This window comes from Sus scrofa, chromosome 7 (genome assembly GCF_054392235.1).
Source record: "Sus scrofa isolate SSC_HxYL_T2T_F1_AM1 chromosome 7, Sscrofa_HxYL_maternal_Yorkshire_Landrace_v2.0, whole genome shotgun sequence".
Lineage (NCBI taxonomy): Eukaryota > Metazoa > Chordata > Mammalia > Artiodactyla > Suidae > Sus > Sus scrofa.
The window spans coordinates 133091719-133113877 of NC_139389.1; the positions used below are offsets into that span (position 1 = coordinate 133091719).

Consider the following 22159-nt stretch of genomic DNA (forward strand, 5'->3'; position numbering starts at 1 on the left):
TGGTCCTTGTGTGGAAAACAGAAGTTTCCAGGCCAAGGATCCAATCCCCGCCACAGTAGTGACAAGGCTGATCCTTAAGTGCTCGGCCCCAGAGAACCACTGCATGTTTTCAATTGAGTCGACAAAGAAATTAGAGTGTTAAGTAGGAAAGGGGGACAGTATTGGATCGATGATGACTACTGGTGGCGTATGAGTCGTGTACGATGAATACGTGTCTGGAACGCTGAGGTCCAATGTCCTCCGTGCCGTGACCCTCGCGGGCGAGGCCAGGCATCCAGGGGGGCCGTCCGTGTGTCCTCTGGGGGGCCTTCCTGGTGCTTGCGTTCGCCCAGTGGGCCAGTGGGAGCCCCTGTGGACCAGCCTGCCAGAACTGAAGGAGGAGAGCGAGGGAGGGCCGGCATTCCCAAGGCGCCAGGTCCCTGGTGACCCCACCCCCCATGGTCTGCCTCTTGCCATGCCATGGGCTGCAGGTTGGCCAGAGGTCTTGGGCTGATGTCCCCGAGGCTGAGGCCGTGGGGCAAGGGTGAGGTAGGCAGGGTCAGGGAGGGCCCCCCTCTGTCCCGGGGCTGGGCGGCCAGCTGGTGGTTGGTGGGTGTCCCGAGACAGGGCTGTGCCCTGCCAGCAGGGTTGCCCCGATGGAGGCGTGCATGTGGAAGCCGCGAGCCTGGAGAATGGCTGTGCCATTGGGTCTCCTGCTCTTGGCTTTGTACTTTTCAGCAGGCAGCCGCCAGGCCCGAAGGCCGGCTCCTTCCTGGATGAGCAGGCGAGGATGGCAGCGTTGTCTTTGGAGCCAGGGGACCAGTGTGAGCAGCATCCCAGGGCTTGTCGGGGCTGGGCTGGGCAGGGCAGTGCGAGGGGCTGGTGGAGGGTGGGCGGCAGATGCGGGCGAGGCCAGCAGTCCAGAAGGGCTCTGGCGTCCCAGGGATGGGACAGCTCTGGCTAGGAAGGTCTCTTGGACGTCCTGCACAGGGGCCCAGCTGGTCCTCCGCGGCCCAGAGAGACCGAAAGCCAGGGGACGGGTCCTAGAGGCCCCCCGAGGGATGGCGAGGCCTCGTTGGGTGGGGCGGGCCCCTTGGGTTGCCCAGTGGCCGTGCGGGGAGGAATGCCTGACTCCACGGGCCATGGCAAAGGAAGAGAAGGTCCCCCTTTTCTGGATCGATGATGATCAATGCCAGCGTATGAGGCATCGATGACGAATAATGTGTGTCTGGAACTCTGAGGTCCACTCGCAAGGAAACGGGGCCTTTCTCTTCCTGCCTTTCCATCCTCGAGCCCAACGGGGCAGCGCCGACCGCCCGAGGAGCCCAGTCGATGGCGTCTCACTGTGGGTGTCACCTTGTCTCTTGGGTCTCCCTTATAGGGTGGAAGCCGAAGGCCAGGCCAGGCTGCGTGGGGCCGAGACCCCTCCTCTGGCGGTGGTGGCAGGAGAGATCCCAAGGTGAGGCATGGCCTCGGGCTGTCTTGGTTTGGGTCATCGGGGCCAGTGTTTTCCATGTCTTTAAAATGTCCTATGTAGAATCCCCAGGTGACTAATCGTCCCTTGAGAACTAAGGCATGAACCTTTATGCTGGTTAATTGACAATAGGGATTTCACCAAAGGAAGATACAATCTCTTTTGGTACTACTTAGATCATCAGGGATATTCAAGTGTCTTGTACTCTGATTTTCGTTAATCAAGTACTTCTTGTTATGAAGGAAACATTAAATTGATCCCAAAACATGAACATGGGAAGTGACATTGGCCTAATGTACCCGTGATGATTAGAACATGGGTCAGGTCCCAGTGGTGAGTCATGAATGACCCATGATAAGGGTCTGAAGCCCTGTGGCCCCACACAGTCCATCCTCTTTGGCTCTGTTTAGGCCATCCTGTGGACAGGTGTTAGGAACACAGAAAGTTCGGGTTCTTACAGCGTATACGTTTTCAAAGTATTCATACAGCAAGGAGAACACCATGAAAGTTATAGGTAATAGTTGAAGAGCATATGTTGTTGTCTAATTACGAACAAATATGTTGAAGAAAGAAATATTAATCAAAACTGCCAACAGCAGCGCTCCTTATGAGATAAGTCAGTCAAACGGTCACCTTTGTGGCCAATTATCAGAGAGACTTGAAGAGTTGTAAGTGTTAGAAATTTCCTGTATTGTTGTGAGTCAGTTTCAAGTTTGAGGTAGTTCTTTCAGTCAAGAGACAAAACAGTCTCTAAAGCATGGCTATGCTTTACATTGTTAAGTAACAGGGCAGATGAAATGTAGAGGCAAGACGCGACGGTGATCCCTTTTCTTTTCTTTCTCTTTTTCATCATTGGCTGTGCTTTGTGCTGTCAAACGTGCTCACGCTGGAGCGGATTGAGCGTGATCCCACGGTGACGTCACACGTCTTCTTGGGTGTTGTGAATGATTGAGTGTCTGAATGACTGTGTGGGAATTGCTGAATCCTTCAATGAAGTAATACACGTGAAGGAGGCACAGAGACCCCGTCACGGACCAGTGATGAGGCGCGTGACGGGAAGAGTCCTGAAGGAAGAAAGCATCTCTGAAACTCTGAGGTCTGTCCCAGCACCTAAGGAGTCTCCTCTCTTGGGGGAAATTGTGTCTGGAGAGAGATGCCAGGGGTATACAAAGGTCATGTGTTCTCGTATTTATTTCTTTGTCGTGGGTTTGTTAGGAATGGCTGCGTGCCAGAATCATTAAGCAAACGTAAGTGAAGAAATAAGGAAAATAGGGTGAATCATTGTCCACATATGAAGAGGCTTAGGAAATGAGGCTGTTCATGAACCTTGAAAACAGTGAGGCCCATCAAATACCTGGCAAGGGTCGGATATCTGACCAAAGTTAGATAGCAATGCGTTCATAAAAGTCCGTTTAAGTTCTGCCACGGAGTAAAGATTGAGGTTGGTTTGTTTTTGTTTTTTCTTTCACTAGAATGAAAGTATATAGGAAGTGATAAATGCATAAATATTGTGTAAGGGGAAGTCGGGCAACGATGATCAGTGGCAATTAGATCCTAACGCCTTTGTCACCCTCTGTGTTCTGTACCGCCCAGGATGAAGGCGTTAGAGATGGTTGAACATCTGCCACGGGCACGGGCTCGGTGGTTGCCTCTATATAGTAGAATGGAGATTAATGTGAGTAACGGCTGAGTTTCTTTGCTTGGACTTTTTCGATTCGAGTGATTACTGTACTATTAAGAAATGTGGGGGAGTTTCCTGACAGCGGTGGGTTAAGGATCCGGCTTTCCCTGGGTCGGTGCTGTGGTGTGGGTTTGATGACGGGCGTGGGAACTTTCTTGTGCCACAGTCCCGGGGAAGAAAATAAGTAAATCCGGGTACGGAATCCAAAAGAAATGCAGAATCTAAGTAGCGGAGGCAGCGGCATCTGAGTGTTGAGTATGGAGTATAGACCATGATATAGATTAAGGCACCTATAGCGAAAGAGAGCATTGGTCTGAGATGTGTTAGGGGAAGAATGATTCGAGGTGCTTGTTTAGTATGTTGTTTGTAAAAGGTACTTCTAAAATGATTCCTCACTTTTTGATTTGATTAATTTATTTTGGTCCTTGTGTGGAAAACAGAAGTTTCCAGGCCAAGGATCCAATCCCCGCCACAGTAGTGACAAGGCTGATCCTTAAGTGCTCGGCCCCAGAGAACCACTGCATGTTTTCAATTGAGTCGACAAAGAAATTAGAGTGTTAAGTAGGAAAGGGGGACAGTATTGGATCGATGATGACTACTGGTGGCGTATGAGTCGTGTACGATGAATACGTGTCTGGAACGCTGAGGTCCAATGTCCTCCGTGCCGTGACCCTCGCGGGCGAGGCCAGGCATCCAGGGGGGCCGTCCGTGTGTCCTCTGGGGGGCCTTCCTGGTGCTTGCGTTCGCCCAGTGGGCCAGTGGGAGCCCCTGTGGACCAGCCTGCCAGAACTGAAGGAGGAGAGCGAGGGAGGGCCGGCATTCCCAAGGCGCCAGGTCCCTGGTGACCCCACCCCCCATGGTCTGCCTCTTGCCATGCCATGGGCTGCAGGTTGGCCAGAGGTCTTGGGCTGATGTCCCCGAGGCTGAGGCCGTGGGGCAAGGGTGAGGTAGGCAGGGTCAGGGAGGGCCCACCTCTGTCCCGGGGCTGGGCGGCCAGCTGGTGGTTGGTGGGTGTCCCGAGACAGGGCTGTGCCCTGCCAGCAGGGTTGCCCCGATGGAGGCGTGCATGTGGAAGCCGCGAGCCTGGAGAATGGCTGTGCCATTGGGTCTCCTGCTCTTGGCTTTGTACTCTTCAGCAGGCAGCCGCCAGGCCCGAAGGCCGGCTCCTTCCTGGATGAGCAGGCGAGGATGGCAGCGTTGTCTTTGGAGCCAGGGGACCAGTGTGAGCAGCATCCCAGGGCTTGTCGGGGCTGGGCTGGGCAGGGCAGTGCGAGGGGCTGGTGGAGGGTGGGCGGCAGATGCGGGCGAGGCCAGCAGTCCAGAAGGGCTCTGGCGTCCCAGGGATGGGACAGCTCTGGCTAGGAAGGTCTCTTGGACGTCCTGCACAGGGGCCCAGCTGGTCCTCCGCGGCCCAGAGAGACCGAAAGCCAGGGGACGGGTCCTAGAGGCCCCCCGAGGGATGGCGAGGCCTCGTTGGGTGGGGCGGGCCCCTTGGGTTGCCCAGTGGCCGTGCGGGGAGGAATGCCTGACTCCACGGGCCATGGCAAAGGAAGAGAAGGTCCCCCTTTTCTGGATCGATGATGATCAATGCCAGCGTATGAGGCATCGATGACGAATAATGTGTGTCTGGAACTCTGAGGTCCACTCGCAAGGAAACGGGGCCTTTCTCTTCCTGCCTTTCCATCCTCGAGCCCAACGGGGCAGCGCCGACCGCCCGAGGAGCCCAGTCGATGGCGTCTCACTGTGGGTGTCACCTTGTCTCTTGGGTCTCCCTTATAGGGTGGAAGCCGAAGGCCAGGCCAGGCTGCGTGGGGCCGAGACCCCTCCTCTGGCGGTGGTGGCAGGAGAGATCCCAAGGTGAGGCATGGCCTCGGGCTGTCTTGGTTTGGGTCATCGGGGCCAGTGTTTTCCATGTCTTTAAAATGTCCTATGTAGAATCCCCAGGTGACTAATCGTCCCTTGAGAACTAAGGCATGAACCTTTATGCTGGTTAATTGACAATAGGGATTTCACCAAAGGAAGATACAATCTCTTTTGGTACTACTTAGATCATCAGGGATATTCAAGTGTCTTGTACTCTGATTTTCGTTAATCAAGTACTTCTTGTTATGAAGGAAACATTAAATTGATCCCAAAACATGAACATGGGAAGTGACATTGGCCTAATGTACCCGTGATGATTAGAACATGGGTCAGGTCCCAGTGGTGAGTCATGAATGACGCATGACAAGGGTCTGAAGCCCTGTGGCCCCACACAGTCCATCCTCTTTGGCTCTGTTTAGGCCATCCTGTGGACAGGTGTTAGGAACACAGAAAGTTCGGGTTCTTACAGCGTATACGTTTTCAAAGTATTCATACAGCAAGGAGAACACCATGAAAGTTATAGGTAATAGTTGAAGAGCATATGTTGTTGTCTAATTACGAACAAATATGTTGAAGAAAGAAATATTAATCAAAACTGCCAACAGCAGCGCTCCTTATGAGATAAGTCAGTCAAACGGTCACCTTTGTGGCCAATTATCAGAGAGACTTGAAGAGTTGTAAGTGTTAGAAATTTCCTGTATTGTTGTGAGTCAGTTTCAAGTTTGAGGTAGTTCTTTCAGTCAAGAGACAAAACAGTCTCTAAAGCATGGCTATGCTTTACATTGTTAAGTAACAGGGCAGATGAAATGTAGAGGCAAGACGCGACGGTGATCCCTTTTCTTTTCTTTCTCTTTTTCATCATTGGCTGTGCTTTGTGCTGTCAAACGTGCTCACGCTGGAGCGGATTGAGCGTGATCCCACGGTGACGTCACACGTCTTCTTGGGTGTTGTGAATGATTGAGTGTCTGAATGACTGTGTGGGAATTGCTGAATCCGTCAATGAAGTAATACACGTGAAGGAGGCACAGAGACCCCGTCACGGACCAGTGATGAGGCGCGTGACGGGAAGAGTCCTGAAGGAAGAAAGCATCTCTGAAACTCTGAGGTCTGTCCCAGCACCTAAGGAGTCTCCTCTCTTGGGGGAAATTGTGTCTGGAGAGAGATGCCAGGGGTATACAAAGGTCATGTGTTCTCGTATTTATTTCTTTGTCGTGGGTTTGTTAGGAATGGCTGCGTGCCAGAATCATTAAGCAAACGTAAGTGAAGAAATAAGGAAAAATAGGGTGAATCATTGTCCACATATGAAGAGGCTTAGGAAATGAGGCTGTTCATGAACCTTGAAAACAGTGAGGCCCATCAAATACCTGGCAAGGGTCGGATATCTGACCAAAGTTAGATAGCAATGCGTTCATAAAAGTCCGTTTAAGTTCTGCCACGGAGTAAAGATTGAGGTTGGTTTGTTTTTGTTTTTTCTTTCACTAGAATGAAAGTATATAGGAAGTGATAAATGCATAAATATTGTGTAAGGGGAAGTCGGGCAACGATGATCAGTGGCAATTAGATCCTAACGCCTTTGTCACCCTCTGTGTTCTGTACCGCCCAGGATGAAGGCGTTAGAGATGGTTGAACATCTGCCACGGGCACGGGCTCGGTGGTTGCCTCTATATAGTAGAATGGAGATTAATGTGAGTAACGGCTGAGTTTCTTTGCTTGGACTTTTTCGATTCGAGTGATTACTGTACTATTAAGAAATGTGGGGGAGTTTCCTGACAGCGGTGGGTTAAGGATCCGGCTTTCCCTGGGTCGGTGCTGTGGTGTGGGTTTGATGACGGGCGTGGGAACTTTCTTGTGCCACAGTCCCGGGGAAGAAAATAAGTAAATCCGGGTACGGAATCCAAAAGAAATGCAGAATCTAAGTAGCGGAGGCAGCGGCATCTGAGTGTTGAGTATGGAGTATAGACCATGATATAGATTAAGGCACCTATAGCGAAAGAGAGCATTGGTCTGAGATGTGTTAGGGGAAGAATGATTCGAGGTGCTTGTTTAGTATGTTGTTTGTAAAAGGTACTTCTAAAATGATTCCTCACTTTTTGATTTGATTAATTTATTTTGGTCCTTGTGTGGAAAACAGAAGTTTCCAGGCCAAGGATCCAATCCCCGCCACAGTAGTGACAAGGCTGATCCTTAAGTGCTCGGCCCCAGAGAACCACTGCATGTTTTCAATTGAGTCGACAAAGAAATTAGAGTGTTAAGTAGGAAAGGGGGACAGTATTGGATCGATGATGACTACTGGTGGCGTATGAGTCGTGTACGATGAATACGTGTCTGGAACGCTGAGGTCCAATGTCCTCCGTGCCGTGACCCTCACGGGCGAGGCCAGGCATCCAGGGGGGCCGTCCGTGTGTCCTCTGGGGGGCCTTCCTGGTGCTTGCGTTCGCCCAGTGGGCCAGTGGGAGCCCCTGTGGACCAGCCTGCCAGAACTGAAGGAGGAGAGCGAGGGAGGGCCGGCATTCCCAAGGCGCCAGGTCCCTGGTGACCCCACCCCCCATGGTCTGCCTCTTGCCATGCCATGGGCTGCAGGTTGGCCAGAGGTCTTGGGCTGATGTCCCCGAGGCTGAGGCCGTGGGGCAAGGGTGAGGTAGGCAGGGTCAGGGAGGGCCCACCTCTGTCCCGGGGCTGGGCGGCCAGCTGGTGGTTGGTGGGTGTCCCGAGACAGGGCTGTGCCCTGCCAGCAGGGTTGCCCCGATGGAGGCGTGCATGTGGAAGCCGCGAGCCTGGAGAATGGCTGTGCCATTGGGTCTCCTGCTCTTGGCTTTGTACTCTTCAGCAGGCAGCCGCCAGGCCCGAAGGCCGGCTCCTTCCTGGATGAGCAGGCGAGGATGGCAGCGTTGTCTTTGGAGCCAGGGGACCAGGGTGAGCAGCATCCCAGGGCTTGTCGGGGCTGGGCTGGGCAGGGCAGTGCGAGGGGCTGGTGGAGCGTGGGCGGCAGATGCGGGCGAGGCCAGCAGTCCAGAAGGGCTCTGGCGTCCCAGGGATGGGACAGCTCTGGCTAGGAAGGTCTCTTGGACGTCCTGCACAGGGGCCCAGCTGGTCCTCCGCGGCCCAGAGAGACCGAAAGCCAGGGGACGGGTCCTAGAGGCCCCCCGAGGGATGGCGAGGCCTCGTTGGGTGGGGCGGGCCCCTTGTGTTGCCCAGTGGCCGTGCGGGGAGGAATGCCTGACTCCACGGGCCATGGCAAAGGAAGAGAAGGTCCCCCTTTTCTGGATCGATGATGATCAATGCCAGCGTATGAGGCATCGATGACGAATAATGTGTGTCTGGAACTCTGAGGTCCACTCGCAAGGAAACGGGGCCTTTCTCTTCCTGCCTTTCCATCCTCGAGCCCAACGGGGCAGCGCCGACCGCCCGAGGAGCCCAGTCGATGGCGTCTCACTGTGGGTGTCACCTTGTCTCTTGGGTCTCCCTTATAGGGTGGAAGCCGAAGGCCAGGCCAGGCTGCGTGGGGCCGAGACCCCTCCTCTGGCGGTGGTGGCAGGAGAGATCCCAAGGTGAGGCATGGCCTCGGGCTGTCTTGGTTTGGGTCATCGGGGCCAGTGTTTTCCATGTCTTTAAAATGTCCTATGTAGAATCCCCAGGTGACTAATCGTCCCTTGAGAACTAAGGCATGAACCTTTATGCTGGTTAATTGACAATAGGGATTTCACCAAAGGAAGATACAATCTCTTTTGGTACTACTTAGATCATCAGGGATATTCAAGTGTCTTGTACTCTGATTTTCGTTAATCAAGTACTTCTTGTTATGAAGGAAACATTAAATTGATCCCAAAACATGAACATGGGAAGTGACATTGGCCTAATGTACCCGTGATGATTAGAACATGGGTCAGGTCCCAGTGGTGAGTCATGAATGACGCATGATAAGGGTCTGAAGCCCTGTGGCCCCACACAGTCCATCCTCTTTGGCTCTGTTTAGGCCATCCTGTGGACAGGTGTTAGGAACACAGAAAGTTCGGGTTCTTACAGCGTATACGTTTTCAAAGTATTCATACAGCAAGGAGAACACCATGAAAGTTATAGGTAATAGTTGAAGAGCATATGTTGTTGTCTAATTACGAACAAATATGTTGAAGAAAGAAATATTAATCAAAATTGCCAACAGCAGCGCTCCTTATGAGATAAGTCAGTCAAACGGTCACCTTTGTGGCCAATTATCAGAGAGACTTGAAGAGTTGTAAGTGTTAGAAATTTCCTGTATTGTTGTGAGTCAGTTTCAAGTTTGAGGTAGTTCTTTCAGTCAAGAGACAAAACAGTCTCTAAAGCATGGCTGTGCTTTACATTGTTAAGTAACAGGGCAGATGAAATGTAGAGGCAAGACGCGACGGTGATCCCTTTTCTTTTCTTTCTCTTTTTCATCATTGGCTGTGCTTTGTGCTGTCAAACGTGCTCACGCTGGAGCGGATTGAGCGTGATCCCACGGTGACGTCACACGTCTTCTTGGGTGTTGTGAATGATTGAGTGTCTGAATGACTGTGTGGGAATTGCTGAATCCGTCAATGAAGTAATACACGTGAAGGAGGCACAGAGACCCCGTCACGGACCAGTGATGAGGCGCGTGACGGGAAGAGTCCTGAAGGAAGAAAGCATCTCTGAAACTCTGAGGTCTGTCCCAGCACCTAAGGAGTCTCCTCTCTTGGGGGAAATTGTGTCTGGAGAGAGATGCCAGGGGTATACAAAGGTCATGTGTTCTCGTATTTATTTCTTTGTCGTGGGTTTGTTAGGAATGGCTGCATGCCAGAATCATTAAGCAAACGTAAGTGAAGAAATAAGGAAAAATAGGGTGAATCATTGTCCACATATGAAGAGGCTTAGGAAATGAGGCTGTTCATGAACCTTGAAAACAGTGAGGCCCATCAAATACCTGGCAAGGGTCGGATATCTGACCAAAGTTAGATAGCAATGCGTTCATAAAAGTCCGTTTAAGTTCTGCCACGGAGTAAAGATTGAGGTTGGTTTGTTTTTGTTTTTTCTTTCACTAGAATGAAAGTATATAGGAAGTGATAAATGCATAAATATTGTGTAAGGGGAAGTCGGGCAACGATGATCAGTGGCAATTAGATCCTAACGCCTTTGTCACCCTCTGTGTTCTGTACCGCCCAGGATGAAGGCGTTAGAGATGGTTGAACATCTGCCACGGGCACGGGCTCGGTGGTTGCCTCTATATAGTAGAATGGAGATTAATGTGAGTAACGGCTGAGTTTCTTTGCTTGGACTTTTTCGATTCGAGTGATTACTGTACTATTAAGAAATGTGGGGGAGTTTCCTGACAGCGGTGGGTTAAGGATCCGGCTTTCCCTGGGTCGGTGCTGTGGTGTGGGTTTGATGACGGGCGTGGGAACTTTCTTGTGCCACAGTCCCGGGGAAGAAAATAAGTAAATCCGGGTACGGAATCCAAAAGAAATGCAGAATCTAAGTAGCGGAGGCAGCGGCATCTGAGTGTTGAGTATGGAGTATAGACCATGATATAGATTAAGGCACCTATAGCGAAAGAGAGCATTGGTCTGAGATGTGTTAGGGGAAGAATGATTCGAGGTGCTTGTTTAGTATGTTGTTTGTAAAAGGTACTTCTAAAATGATTCCTCACTTTTTGATTTGATTAATTTATTTTGGTCCTTGTGTGGAAAACAGAAGTTTCCAGGCCAAGGATCCAATCCCCGCCACAGTAGTGACAAGGCTGATCCTTAAGTGCTCGGCCCCAGAGAACCACTGCATGTTTTCAATTGAGTCGACAAAGAAATTAGAGTGTTAAGTAGGAAAGGGGGACAGTATTGGATCGATGATGACTACTGGTGGCGTATGAGTCGTGTACGATGAATACGTGTCTGGAACGCTGAGGTCCAATGTCCTCCGTGCCGTGACCCTCACGGGCGAGGCCAGGCATCCAGGGGGGCCGTCCGTGTGTCCTCTGGGGGGCCTTCCTGGTGCTTGCGTTCGCCCAGTGGGCCAGTGGGAGCCCCTGTGGACCAGCCTGCCAGAACTGAAGGAGGAGAGCGAGGGAGGGCCGGCATTCCCAAGGCGCCAGGTCCCTGGTGACCCCACCCCCCATGGTCTGCCTCTTGCCATGCCATGGGCTGCAGGTTGGCCAGAGGTCTTGGGCTGATGTCCCCGAGGCTGAGGCCGTGGGGCAAGGGTGAGGTAGGCAGGGTCAGGGAGGGCCCACCTCTGTCCCGGGGCTGGGCGGCCAGCTGGTGGTTGGTGGGTGTCCCGAGACAGGGCTGTGCCCTGCCAGCAGGGTTGCCCCGATGGAGGCGTGCATGTGGAAGCCGCGAGCCTGGAGAATGGCTGTGCCATTGGGTCTCCTGCTCTTGGCTTTGTACTCTTCAGCAGGCAGCCGCCAGGCCCGAAGGCCGGCTCCTTCCTGGATGAGCAGGCGAGGATGGCAGCGTTGTCTTTGGAGCCAGGGGACCAGGGTGAGCAGCATCCCAGGGCTTGTCGGGGCTGGGCTGGGCAGGGCAGTGCGAGGGGCTGGTGGAGCGTGGGCGGCAGATGCGGGCGAGGCCAGCAGTCCAGAAGGGCTCTGGCGTCCCAGGGATGGGACAGCTCTGGCTAGGAAGGTCTCTTGGACGTCCTGCACAGGGGCCCAGCTGGTCCTCCGCGGCCCAGAGAGACCGAAAGCCAGGGGACGGGTCCTAGAGGCCCCCCGAGGGATGGCGAGGCCTCGTTGGGTGGGGCGGGCCCCTTGGGTTGCCCAGTGGCCGTGCGGGGAGGAATGCCTGACTCCACGGGCCATGGCGAAGGAAGAGAAGGTCCCCCTTTTCTGAATCGATGATGATCAATGCCAGCGTATGAGGCATCGATGACGAATAATGTGTGTCTGGAACTCTGAGGTCCACTCGCAAGGAAACGGGGCCTTTCTCTTCCTGCCTTTCCATCCTCGAGCCCAACGGGGCAGCGCCGACCGCCCGAGGAGCCCAGTCGATGGCGTCTCACTGTGGGTGTCACCTTGTCTCTTGGGTCTCCCTTATAGGGTGGAAGCCGAAGGCCAGGCCAGGCTGCGTGGGGCCGAGACCCCTCCTCTGGCGGTGGTGGCAGGAGAGATCCCAAGGTGAGGCATGGCCTCGGGCTGTCTTGGTTTGGGTCATCGGGGCCAGTGTTTTCCATGTCTTTAAAATGTCCTATGTAGAATCCCCAGGTGACTAATCGTCCCTTGAGAACTAAGGCATGAACCTTTATGCTGGTTAATTGACAATAGGGATTTCACCAAAGGAAGATACAATCTCTTTTGGTACTACTTAGATCATCAGGGATATTCAAGTGTCTTGTACTCTGATTTTCGTTAATCAAGTACTTCTTGTTATGAAGGAAACATTAAATTGATCCCAAAACATGAACATGGGAAGTGACATTGGCCTAATGTACCCGTGATGATTAGAACATGGGTCAGGTCCCAGTGGTGAGTCATGAATGACGCATGATAAGGGTCTGAAGCCCTGTGGCCCCACACAGTCCATCCTCTTTGGCTCTGTTTAGGCCATCCTGTGGACAGGTGTTAGGAACACAGAAAGTTCGGGTTCTTACAGCGTATACGTTTTCAAAGTATTCATACAGCAAGGAGAACACCATGAAAGTTATAGGTAATAGTTGAAGAGCATATGTTGTTGTCTAATTACGAACAAATATGTTGAAGAAAGAAATATTAATCAAAATTGCCAACAGCAGCGCTCCTTATGAGATAAGTCAGTCAAACGGTCACCTTTGTGGCCAATTATCAGAGAGACTTGAAGAGTTGTAAGTGTTAGAAATTTCCTGTATTGTTGTGAGTCAGTTTCAAGTTTGAGGTAGTTCTTTCAGTCAAGAGACAAAACAGTCTCTAAAGCATGGCTGTGCTTTACATTGTTAAGTAACAGGGCAGATGAAATGTAGAGGCAAGACGCGACGGTGATCCCTTTTCTTTTCTTTCTCTTTTTCATCATTGGCTGTGCTTTGTGCTGTCAAACGTGCTCACGCTGGAGCGGATTGAGCGTGATCCCACGGTGACGTCACACGTCTTCTTGGGTGTTGTGAATGATTGAGTGTCTGAATGACTGTGTGGGAATTGCTGAATCCGTCAATGAAGTAATACACGTGAAGGAGGCACAGAGACCCCGTCACGGACCAGTGATGAGGCGCGTGACGGGAAGAGTCCTGAAGGAAGAAAGCATCTCTGAAACTCTGAGGTCTGTCCCAGCACCTAAGGAGTCTCCTCTCTTGGGGGAAATTGTGTCTGGAGAGAGATGCCAGGGGTATACAAAGGTCATGTGTTCTCGTATTTATTTCTTTGTCGTGGGTTTGTTAGGAATGGCTGCGTGCCAGAATCATTAAGCAAACGTAAGTGAAGAAATAAGGAAAAATAGGGTGAATCATTGTCCACATATGAAGAGGCTTAGGAAATGAGGCTGTTCATGAACCTTGAAAACAGTGAGGCCCATCAAATACCTGGCAAGGGTCGGATATCTGACCAAAGTTAGATAGCAATGCGTTCATAAAAGTCCGTTTAAGTTCTGCCACGGAGTAAAGATTGAGGTTGGTTTGTTTTTGTTTTTTCTTTCACTAGAATGAAAGTATATAGGAAGTGATAAATGCATAAATATTGTGTAAGGGGAAGTCGGGCAACGATGATCAGTGGCAATTAGATCCTAACGCCTTTGTCACCCTCTGTGTTCTGTACCGCCCAGGATGAAGGCGTTAGAGATGGTTGAACATCTGCCACGGGCACGGGCTCGGTGGTTGCCTCTATATAGTAGAATGGAGATTAATGTGAGTAACGGCTGAGTTTCTTTGCTTGGACTTTTTCGATTCGAGTGATTACTGTACTATTAAGAAATGTGGGGGAGTTTCCTGACAGCGGTGGGTTAAGGATCCGGCTTTCCCTGGGTCGGTGCTGTGGTGTGGGTTTGATGACGGGCGTGGGAACTTTCTTGTGCCACAGTCCCGGGGAAGAAAATAAGTAAATCCGGGTACGGAATCCAAAAGAAATGCAGAATCTAAGTAGCGGAGGCAGCGGCATCTGAGTGTTGAGTATGGAGTATAGACCATGATATAGATTAAGGCACCTATAGCGAAAGAGAGCATTGGTCTGAGATGTGTTAGGGGAAGAATGATTCGAGGTGCTTGTTTAGTATGTTGTTTGTAAAAGGTACTTCTAAAATGATTCCTCACTTTTTGATTTGATTAATTTATTTTGGTCCTTGTGTGGAAAACAGAAGTTTCCAGGCCAAGGATCCAATCCCCGCCACAGTAGTGACAAGGCTGATCCTTAAGTGCTCGGCCCCAGAGAACCACTGCATGTTTTCAATTGAGTCGACAAAGAAATTAGAGTGTTAAGTAGGAAAGGGGGACAGTATTGGATCGATGATGACTACTGGTGGCGTATGAGTCGTGTACGATGAATACGTGTCTGGAACGCTGAGGTCCAATGTCCTCCGTGCCGTGACCCTCACGGGCGAGGCCAGGCATCCAGGGGGGCCGTCCGTGTGTCCTCTGGGGGGCCTTCCTGGTGCTTGCGTTCGCCCAGTGGGCCAGTGGGAGCCCCTGTGGACCAGCCTGCCAGAACTGAAGGAGGAGAGCGAGGGAGGGCCGGCATTCCCAAGGCGCCAGGTCCCTGGTGACCCCACCCCCCATGGTCTGCCTCTTGCCATGCCATGGGCTGCAGGTTGGCCAGAGGTCTTGGGCTGATGTCCCCGAGGCTGAGGCCGTGGGGCAAGGGTGAGGTAGGCAGGGTCAGGGAGGGCCCACCTCTGTCCCGGGGCTGGGCGGCCAGCTGGTGGTTGGTGGGTGTCCCGAGACAGGGCTGTGCCCTGCCAGCAGGGTTGCCCCGATGGAGGCGTGCATGTGGAAGCCGCGAGCCTGGAGAATGGCTGTGCCATTGGGTCTCCTGCTCTTGGCTTTGTACTCTTCAGCAGGCAGCCGCCAGGCCCGAAGGCCGGCTCCTTCCTGGATGAGCAGGCGAGGATGGCAGCGTTGTCTTTGGAGCCAGGGGACCAGGGTGAGCAGCATCCCAGGGCTTGTCGGGGCTGGGCTGGGCAGGGCAGTGCGAGGGGCTGGTGGAGCGTGGGCGGCAGATGCGGGCGAGGCCAGCAGTCCAGAAGGGCTCTGGCGTCCCAGGGATGGGACAGCTCTGGCTAGGAAGGTCTCTTGGACGTCCTGCACAGGGGCCCAGCTGGTCCTCCGCGGCCCAGAGAGACCGAAAGCCAGGGGACGGGTCCTAGAGGCCCCCCGAGGGATGGCGAGGCCTCGTTGGGTGGGGCGGGCCCCTTGGGTTGCCCAGTGGCCGTGCGGGGAGGAATGCCTGACTCCACGGGCCATGGCGAAGGAAGAGAAGGTCCCCCTTTTCTGAATCGATGATGATCAATGCCAGCGTATGAGGCATCGATGACGAATAATGTGTGTCTGGAACTCTGAGGTCCACTCGCAAGGAAACGGGGCCTTTCTCTTCCTGCCTTTCCATCCTCGAGCCCAACGGGGCAGCGCCGACCGCCCGAGGAGCCCAGTCGATGGCGTCTCACTGTGGGTGTCACCTTGTCTCTTGGGTCTCCCTTATAGGGTGGAAGCCGAAGGCCAGGCCAGGCTGCGTGGGGCCGAGACCCCTCCTCTGGCGGTGGTGGCAGGAGAGATCCCAAGGTGAGGCATGGCCTCGGGCTGTCTTGGTTTGGGTCATCGGGGCCAGTGTTTTCCATGTCTTTAAAATGTCCTATGTAGAATCCCCAGGTGACTAATCGTCCCTTGAGAACTAAGGCATGAACCTTTATGCTGGTTAATTGACAATAGGGATTTCACCAAAGGAAGATACAATCTCTTTTGGTACTACTTAGATCATCAGGGATATTCAAGTGTCTTGTACTCTGATTTTCGTTAATCAAGTACTTCTTGTTATGAAGGAAACATTAAATTGATCCCAAAACATGAACATGGGAAGTGACATTGGCCTAATGTACCCGTGATGATTAGAACATGGGTCAGGTCCCAGTGGTGAGTCATGAATGACGCATGATAAGGGTCTGAAGCCCTGTGGCCCCACACAGTCCATCCTCTTTGGCTCTGTTTAGGCCATCCTGTGGACAGGTGTTAGGAACACAGAAAGTTCGGGTTCTTACAGCGTATACGTTTTCAAAGTATTCATACAGCAAGGAGAACACCATGAAAGTTATAGGTAATAGTTGAAGAGCATATGTTGTTGTCTAATTACGAACAAATATGTTGAAGAAAGAAATATTAATCAAAATTGCCAACAGCAGCGCTCCTTATGAGATAAGTCAGTCAAACGGTCACCTTTGTGGCCAATTATCAGAGAGACTTGAAGAGTTGTAAGTGTTAGAAATTTCCTGTATTGTTGTGAGTCAGTTTCAAGTTTGAGGTAGTTCTTTCAGTCAAGAGACAAAACAGTCTCTAAAGCATGGCTGTGCTTTACATTGTTAAGTAACAGGGCAGATGAAATGTAGAGGCAAGACGCGACGGTGATCCCTTTTCTTTTCTTTCTCTTTTTCATCATTGGCTGTGCTTTGTGCTGTCAAACGTGCTCACGCTGGAGCGGATTGAGCGTGATCCCACGGTGACGTCACACGTCTTCTTGGGTGTTGTGAATGATTGAGTGTCTGAATGACTGTGTGGGAATTGCTGAATCCGTCAATGAAGTAATACACGTGAAGGAGGCACAGAGACCCCGTCACGGACCAGTGATGAGGCGCGTGACGGGAAGAGTCCTGAAGGAAGAAAGCATCTCTGAAACTCTGAGGTCTGTCCCAGCACCTAAGGAGTCTCCTCTCTTGGGGGAAATTGTGTCTGGAGAGAGATGCCAGGGGTATACAAAGGTCATGTGTTCTCGTATTTATTTCTTTGTCGTGGGTTTGTTAGGAATGGCTGCGTGCCAGAATCATTAAGCAAACGTAAGTGAAGAAATAAGGAAAAATAGGGTGAATCATTGTCCACATATGAAGAGGCTTAGGAAATGAGGCTGTTCATGAACCTTGAAAACAGTGAGGCCCATCAAATACCTGGCAAGGGTCGGATATCTGACCAAAGTTAGATAGCAATGCGTTCATAAAAGTCCGTTTAAGTTCTGCCACGGAGTAAAGATTGAGGTTGGTTTGTTTTTGTTTTTTCTTTCACTAGAATGAAAGTATATAGGAAGTGATAAATGCATAAATATTGTGTAAGGGGAAGTCGGGCAACGATGATCAGTGGCAATTAGATCCTAACGCCTTTGTCACCCTCTGTGTTCTGTACCGCCCAGGATGAAGGCGTTAGAGATGGTTGAACATCTGCCACGGGCACGGGCTCGGTGGTTGCCTCTATATAGTAGAATGGAGATTAATGTGAGTAACGGCTGAGTTTCTTTGCTTGGACTTTTTCGATTCGAGTGATTACTGTACTATTAAGAAATGTGGGGGAGTTTCCTGACAGCGGTGGGTTAAGGATCCGGCTTTCCCTGGGTCGGTGCTGTGGTGTGGGTTTGATGACGGGCGTGGGAACTTTCTTGTGCCACAGTCCCGGGGAAGAAAATAAGTAAATCCGGGTACGGAATCCAAAAGAAATGCAGAATCTAAGTAGCGGAGGCAGCGGCATCTGAGTGTTGAGTATGGAGTATAGACCATGATATAGATTAAGGCACCTATAGCGAAAGAGAGCATTGGTCTGAGATGTGTTAGGGGAAGAATGATTCGAGGTGCTTGTTTAGTATGTTGTTTGTAAAAGGTACTTCTAAAATGATTCCTCACTTTTTGATTTGATTAATTTATTTTGGTCCTTGTGTGGAAAACAGAAGTTTCCAGGCCAAGGATCCAATCCCCGCCACAGTAGTGACAAGGCTGATCCTTAAGTGCTCGGCCCCAGAGAACCACTGCATGTTTTCAATTGAGTCGACAAAGAAATTAGAGTGTTAAGTAGGAAAGGGGGACAGTATTGGATCGATGATGACTACTGGTGGCGTATGAGTCGTGTACGATGAATACGTGTCTGGAACGCTGAGGTCCAATGTCCTCCGTGCCGTGACCCTCACGGGCGAGGCCAGGCATCCAGGGGGGCCGTCCGTGTGTCCTCTGGGGGGCCTTCCTGGTGCTTGCGTTCGCCCAGTGGGCCAGTGGGAGCCCCTGTGGACCAGCCTGCCAGAACTGAAGGAGGAGAGCGAGGGAGGGCCGGCATTCCCAAGGCGCCAGGTCCCTGGTGACCCCACCCCCCATGGTCTGCCTCTTGCCATGCCATGGGCTGCAGGTTGGCCAGAGGTCTTGGGCTGATGTCCCCGAGGCTGAGGCCGTGGGGCAAGGGTGAGGTAGGCAGGGTCAGGGAGGGCCCACCTCTGTCCCGGGGCTGGGCGGCCAGCTGGTGGTTGGTGGGTGTCCCGAGACAGGGCTGTGCCCTGCCAGCAGGGTTGCCCCGATGGAGGCGTGCATGTGGAAGCCGCGAGCCTGGAGAATGGCTGTGCCATTGGGTCTCCTGCTCTTGGCTTTGTACTCTTCAGCAGGCAGCCGCCAGGCCCGAAGGCCGGCTCCTTCCTGGATGAGCAGGCGAGGATGGCAGCGTTGTCTTTGGAGCCAGGGGACCAGGGTGAGCAGCATCCCAGGGCTTGTCGGGGCTGGGCTGGGCAGGGCAGTGCGAGGGGCTGGTGGAGGGTGGGCGGCAGATGCGGGCGAGGCCAGCAGTCCAGAAGGGCTCTGGCGTCCCAGGGATGGGACAGCTCTGGCTAGGAAGGTCTCTTGGACGTCCTGCACAGGGGCCCAGCTGGTCCTCCGCGGCCCAGAGAGACCGAAAGCCAGGGGACGGGTCCTAGAGGCCCCCCGAGGGATGGCGAGGCCTCGTTGGGTGGGGCGGGCCCCTTGGGTTGCCCAGTGGCCGTGCGGGGAGGAATGCCTGACTCCACGGGCCATGGCGAAGGAAGAGAAGGTCCCCCTTTTCTGGATCGATGATGATCAATGCCAGCGTATGAGGCATCGATGACGAATAATGTGTGTCTGGAACTCTGAGGTCCACTCGCAAGGAAACGGGGCCTTTCTCTTCCTGCCTTTCCATCCTCGAGCCCAACGGGGCAGCGCCGACCGCCCGAGGAGCCCAGTCGATGGCGTCTCACTGTGGGTGTCACCTTGTCTCTTGGGTCTCCCTTATAGGGTGGAAGCCGAAGGCCAGGCCAGGCTGCGTGGGGCCGAGACCCCTCCTCTGGCGGTGGTGGCAGGAGAGATCCCAAGGTGAGGCATGGCCTCGGGCTGTCTTGGTTTGGGTCATCGGGGCCAGTGTTTTCCATGTCTTTAAAATGTCCTATGTAGAATCCCCAGGTGACTAATCGTCCCTTGAGAACTAAGGCATGAACCTTTATGCTGGTTAATTGACAATAGGGATTTCACCAAAGGAAGATACAATCTCTTTTGGTACTACTTAGATCATCAGGGATATTCAAGTGTCTTGTACTCTGATTTTCGTTAATCAAGTACTTCTTGTTATGAAGGAAACATTAAATTGATCCCAAAACATGAACATGGGAAGTGACATTGGCCTAATGTACCCGTGATGATTAGAACATGGGTCAGGTCCCAGTGGTGAGTCATGAATGACGCATGATAAGGGTCTGAAGCCCTGTGGCCCCACACAGTCCATCCTCTTTGGCTCTGTTTAGGCCATCCTGTGGACAGGTGTTAGGAACACAGAAAGTTCGGGTTCTTACAGCGTATACGTTTTCAAAGTATTCATACAGCAAGGAGAACACCATGAAAGTTATAGGTAATAGTTGAAGAGCATATGTTGTTGTCTAATTACGAACAAATATGTTGAAGAAAGAAATATTAATCAAAATTGCCAACAGCAGCGCTCCTTATGAGATAAGTCAGTCAAACGGTCACCTTTGTGGCCAATTATCAGAGAGACTTGAAGAGTTGTAAGTGTTAGAAATTTCCTGTATTGTTGTGAGTCAGTTTCAAGTTTGAGGTAGTTCTTTCAGTCAAGAGACAAAACAGTCTCTAAAGCATGGCTGTGCTTTACATTGTTAAGTAACAGGGCAGATGAAATGTAGAGGCAAGACGCGACGGTGATCCCTTTTCTTTTCTTTCTCTTTTTCATCATTGGCTGTGCTTTGTGCTGTCAAACGTGCTCACGCTGGAGCGGATTGAGCGTGATCCCACGGTGACGTCACACGTCTTCTTGGGTGTTGTGAATGATTGAGTGTCTGAATGACTGTGTGGGAATTGCTGAATCCGTCAATGAAGTAATACACGTGAAGGAGGCACAGAGACCCCGTCACGGACCAGTGATGAGGCGCGTGACGGGAAGAGTCCTGAAGGAAGAAAGCATCTCTGAAACTCTGAGGTCTGTCCCAGCACCTAAGGAGTCTCCTCTCTTGGGGGAAATTGTGTCTGGAGAGAGATGCCAGGGGTATACAAAGGTCATGTGTTCTCGTATTTATTTCTTTGTCGTGGGTTTGTTAGGAATGGCTGCGTGCCAGAATCATTAAGCAAACGTAAGTGAAGAAATAAGGAAAAATAGGGTGAATCATTGTCCACATATGAAGAGGCTTAGGAAATGAGGCTGTTCATGAACCTTGAAAACAGTGAGGCCCATCAAATACCTGGCAAGGGTCGGATATCTGACCAAAGTTAGATAGCAATGCGTTCATAAAAGTCCGTTTAAGTTCTGCCACGGAGTAAAGATTGAGGTTGGTTTGTTTTTGTTTTTTCTTTCACTAGAATGAAAGTATATAGGAAGTGATAAATGCATAAATATTGTGTAAGGGGAAGTCGGGCAACGATGATCAGTGGCAATTAGATCCTAACGCCTTTGTCACCCTCTGTGTTCTGTACCGCCCAGGATGAAGGCGTTAGAGATGGTTGAACATCTGCCACGGGCACGGGCTCGGTGGTTGCCTCTATATAGTAGAATGGAGATTAATGTGAGTAACGGCTGAGTTTCTTTGCTTGGACTTTTTCGATTCGAGTGATTACTGTACTATTAAGAAATGTGGGGGAGTTTCCTGACAGCGGTGGGTTAAGGATCCGGCTTTCCCTGGGTCGGTGCTGTGGTGTGGGTTTGATGACGGGCGTGGGAACTTTCTTGTGCCACAGTCCCGGGGAAGAAAATAAGTAAATCCGGGTACGGAATCCAAAAGAAATGCAGAATCTAAGTAGCGGAGGCAGCGGCATCTGAGTGTTGAGTATGGAGTATAGACCATGATATAGATTAAGGCACCTATAGCGAAAGAGAGCATTGGTCTGAGATGTGTTAGGGGAAGAATGATTCGAGGTGCTTGTTTAGTATGTTGTTTGTAAAAGGTACTTCTAAAATGATTCCTCACTTTTTGATTTGATTAATTTATTTTGGTCCTTCTGTGGAAAACAGAAGTTTCCAGGCCAAGGATCCAATCCCCGCCACAGTAGTGACAAGGCTGATCCTTAAGTGCTCGGCCCCAGAGAACCACTGCATGTTTTCAATTGAGTCGACAAAGAAATTAGAGTGTTAAGTAGGAAAGGGGGACAGTATTGGATCGATGATGACTACTGGTGGCGTATGAGTCGTGTACGATGAATACGTGTCTGGAACGCTGAGGTCCAATGTCCTCCGTGCCGTGACCCTCACGGGCGAGGCCAGGCATCCAGGGGGGCCGTCCGTGTGTCCTCTGGGGGGCCTTCCTGGTGCTTGCGTTCGCCCAGTGGGCCAGTGGGAGCCCCTGTGGACCAGCCTGCCAGAACTGAAGGAGGAGAGCGAGGGAGGGCCGGCATTCCCAAGGCGCCAGGTCCCTGGTGACCCCACCCCCCATGGTCTGCCTCTTGCCATGCCATGGGCTGCAGGTTGGCCAGAGGTCTTGGGCTGATGTCCCCGAGGCTGAGGCCGTGGGGCAAGGGTGAGGTAGGCAGGGTCAGGGAGGGCCCACCTCTGTCCCGGGGCTGGGCGGCCAGCTGGTGGTTGGTGGGTGTCCCGAGACAGGGCTGTGCCCTGCCAGCAGGGTTGCCCCGATGGAGGCGTGCATGTGGAAGCCGCGAGCCTGGAGAATGGCTGTGCCATTGGGTCTCCTGCTCTTGGCTTTGTACTCTTCAGCAGGCAGCCGCCAGGCCCGAAGGCCGGCTCCTTCCTGGATGAGCAGGCGAGGATGGCAGCGTTGTCTTTGGAGCCAGGGGACCAGGGTGAGCAGCATCCCAGGGCTTGTCGGGGCTGGG

At 52.0% G+C, this 22159-nt stretch overlaps 1 long non-coding RNA gene and 13 other non-coding genes across 14 annotated transcripts in view; all 14 read left to right on the plus strand.

The window, feature by feature from the left end:
- The first annotated feature begins 162 nt into the window (after positions 1-162).
- On the plus strand, positions 163-234 carry LOC146402052 (small nucleolar RNA SNORD113/SNORD114 family). The gene has a single exon (XR_014811605.1). It is a non-coding gene; the product is annotated as a small nucleolar RNA SNORD113/SNORD114 family (small nucleolar RNA).
- A 917-nt stretch (positions 235-1151) lies between these two features.
- On the plus strand, positions 1152-1226 carry LOC146402053 (small nucleolar RNA SNORD113/SNORD114 family). Its single transcript, XR_014811678.1, has one exon. It is a non-coding gene; the product is annotated as a small nucleolar RNA SNORD113/SNORD114 family (small nucleolar RNA).
- Positions 1227-3715: 2489 nt separating this feature from the next.
- LOC146402054 (small nucleolar RNA SNORD113/SNORD114 family) lies at positions 3716-3787 on the plus strand. The gene has a single exon (XR_014811606.1). It is a non-coding gene; the product is annotated as a small nucleolar RNA SNORD113/SNORD114 family (small nucleolar RNA).
- Positions 3788-4704: 917 nt separating this feature from the next.
- On the plus strand, positions 4705-4779 carry LOC146402055 (small nucleolar RNA SNORD113/SNORD114 family). Its single transcript, XR_014811679.1, has one exon. It is a non-coding gene; the product is annotated as a small nucleolar RNA SNORD113/SNORD114 family (small nucleolar RNA).
- A 2490-nt stretch (positions 4780-7269) lies between these two features.
- On the plus strand, positions 7270-7341 carry LOC146402056 (small nucleolar RNA SNORD113/SNORD114 family). The gene has a single exon (XR_014811607.1). It is a non-coding gene; the product is annotated as a small nucleolar RNA SNORD113/SNORD114 family (small nucleolar RNA).
- Positions 7342-8258: 917 nt separating this feature from the next.
- LOC146402057 (small nucleolar RNA SNORD113/SNORD114 family) lies at positions 8259-8333 on the plus strand. The gene has a single exon (XR_014811680.1). It is a non-coding gene; the product is annotated as a small nucleolar RNA SNORD113/SNORD114 family (small nucleolar RNA).
- A 2490-nt stretch (positions 8334-10823) lies between these two features.
- LOC146402058 (small nucleolar RNA SNORD113/SNORD114 family) lies at positions 10824-10895 on the plus strand. The gene has a single exon (XR_014811608.1). It is a non-coding gene; the product is annotated as a small nucleolar RNA SNORD113/SNORD114 family (small nucleolar RNA).
- A 917-nt stretch (positions 10896-11812) lies between these two features.
- LOC146402059 (small nucleolar RNA SNORD113/SNORD114 family) lies at positions 11813-11887 on the plus strand. Its single transcript, XR_014811695.1, has one exon. It is a non-coding gene; the product is annotated as a small nucleolar RNA SNORD113/SNORD114 family (small nucleolar RNA).
- Positions 11888-12526: 639 nt separating this feature from the next.
- Positions 12527-22159, plus strand: part of LOC110258339 (uncharacterized) — a 54453-nt gene continuing 44820 nt past the window's right edge. The window contains exons 1-9 of the long non-coding RNA XR_014811406.1: positions 12527-13210; positions 13709-13790; positions 14936-15018; positions 15576-16764; positions 17263-17344; positions 18487-18572; positions 19130-20318; positions 20817-20898; positions 22041-22126. This is a non-coding gene — a long non-coding RNA (uncharacterized LOC110258339). The remainder of the gene's footprint in view (positions 13211-13708; positions 13791-14935; positions 15019-15575; positions 16765-17262; positions 17345-18486; positions 18573-19129; positions 20319-20816; positions 20899-22040; positions 22127-22159) is intronic.
- Positions 14378-14449, plus strand: LOC146402060 (small nucleolar RNA SNORD113/SNORD114 family). Its single transcript, XR_014811609.1, has one exon. It is a non-coding gene; the product is annotated as a small nucleolar RNA SNORD113/SNORD114 family (small nucleolar RNA).
- Positions 15367-15441, plus strand: LOC146402061 (small nucleolar RNA SNORD113/SNORD114 family). The gene has a single exon (XR_014811696.1). It is a non-coding gene; the product is annotated as a small nucleolar RNA SNORD113/SNORD114 family (small nucleolar RNA).
- LOC146402062 (small nucleolar RNA SNORD113/SNORD114 family) lies at positions 17932-18003 on the plus strand. The gene has a single exon (XR_014811611.1). It is a non-coding gene; the product is annotated as a small nucleolar RNA SNORD113/SNORD114 family (small nucleolar RNA).
- LOC146402063 (small nucleolar RNA SNORD113/SNORD114 family) lies at positions 18921-18995 on the plus strand. Its single transcript, XR_014811681.1, has one exon. It is a non-coding gene; the product is annotated as a small nucleolar RNA SNORD113/SNORD114 family (small nucleolar RNA).
- On the plus strand, positions 21486-21557 carry LOC146402064 (small nucleolar RNA SNORD113/SNORD114 family). Its single transcript, XR_014811612.1, has one exon. It is a non-coding gene; the product is annotated as a small nucleolar RNA SNORD113/SNORD114 family (small nucleolar RNA).